Source organism: Schistocerca nitens, unplaced genomic scaffold (assembly GCF_023898315.1).
Source record: "Schistocerca nitens isolate TAMUIC-IGC-003100 unplaced genomic scaffold, iqSchNite1.1 HiC_scaffold_370, whole genome shotgun sequence".
In the NCBI taxonomy this organism is placed as follows: domain Eukaryota; kingdom Metazoa; phylum Arthropoda; class Insecta; order Orthoptera; family Acrididae; genus Schistocerca; species Schistocerca nitens.
In genome coordinates, this window is record NW_026045904.1 from 165,635 (window position 1) to 167,386 (window position 1,752).

Sequence of the window (1,752 nt, forward strand, 5' to 3'; positions counted from 1 at the left end):
ACTGTACAGAGATAGAACACCGCGTGACCGCAACCAGATTAAACTGATACATGGCGCTGATTACTAATAGATGCAGAGCCATCGGAATATAGATGGCATACGACATACAACAGTCCCTATACATGCTGACAGTCTGTGCACACATGCGAACTACACGTCACCCAGACACTCTATCACACACTACTCTCTGGCTGTAACAGACACAGACAAGATATCTAAGCACCAGCATGGAACAACATCCAGTGCATCCTCTCCGCCACATTACACCATTCACACTATGATAACAAAACCAGGAGGTCCACCCCAAAAACAGAATATCTCACTCTTCCAACAACCATCATTACTCAGATAAGCCACAAACACCCACACATGTCCTAGACAGGGGTGCAACCAACACCACCACACTGCCTTGTCTCACAGCATATAAGCAATGGCAGGAATGAAAGACACAGGCCTGCCACTCCCTTGCCACACCCACGCAACCGGCGCACCACCTCCCCTGAGAGAAAGATGCATCCTGACGTGACACATCTCAGGGTGCCTCAGGCGTCCACTTACCATCATCACTATGAACGAACCTCGTCCCCTCCCCCCTCATACACCATCCCTTAACCTAACCTATGTTGCACCTTAACCTAACCTATGTTGCACCTTAACCTAACCTATGTTGCACCTTAACCTAACCTATGTTGCACCTTAACCTAACCTATGTTGCACCTTAACCTAACCTATGTTGCACCTTAACCTAACCTATGTTGCGCCTTAACCTAACCTATGTTGCGCCTTAACCTAACCTATGTTGCGCCTTAACCTAACCTATGTTGCGCCTTAACCTAACCTATGTTGCGCCTTAACCTAACCTATGTTGCGCCTTAACCTAACCTATGTTGCGCCTTAACCTAACCTATGTTGCGCCTTAACCTAACCTATGTTGCGCCTTAACCTAACCTATGTTGCGCCTTAACCTAACCTATGTTGCGCCTTAACCTAACCTATGTTGCGCCTTAACCTAACCTATGTTGCGCCTTAACCTAACCTAAGTTGGGGCTTAACCTAACCTAAGTTGGGGCTTAACCTAACCTAAGTTGGGGCTTAACCTAACCTAAGTTGGGGCTTAACCTAACCTAAGTTGGGGCTTAACCTAACCTAAGTTGGGGCTTAACCTAACCTAAGTTGGGGCTTAACCTAACCTAAGTTGGGGCTTAACCTAACCTAAGTTGGGGCTTAACCTAACCTAAGTTGGGGCTTAACCTAACCTAAGTTGGGCCCTAACCTAACCTAAGTTGGGCCCTAACCTAACCTAAGTTGGGCCCTAACCTAACCTAAGTTGGGCCCTAACCTAACCTAAGTTGGGCCCTAACCTAACCTAAGTTGGGCCCTAACCTAACCTAAGTTGGGCCCTAACCTAACCTAAGTTGGGCCCTAACCTAACCTAAGTTGGGCCCTAACCTAACCTAAGTTGGGCCCTAACCTAACCTAAGTTGGGCCCTAACCTAACCTAAGTTGGGCCCTAACCTAACCTAAGTTGGGCCCTAACCTAACCTAAGTTGGGCCCTAACCTAACCTAAGTTGGGCCCTAACCTAACCTAAGTTGGGCCCTAACCTAACCCCACGTTGCGCCCTAACCTAACCCACGTAATTGTTTGTTATATGAATCTAGAAATTCGTGTAGCGTTGCCTAATCGCAACCCTCTCAACATAGTTCGCTGCGCGCACACTCTGGTGTCCTGCGTATTGAATCATGTTACGGTG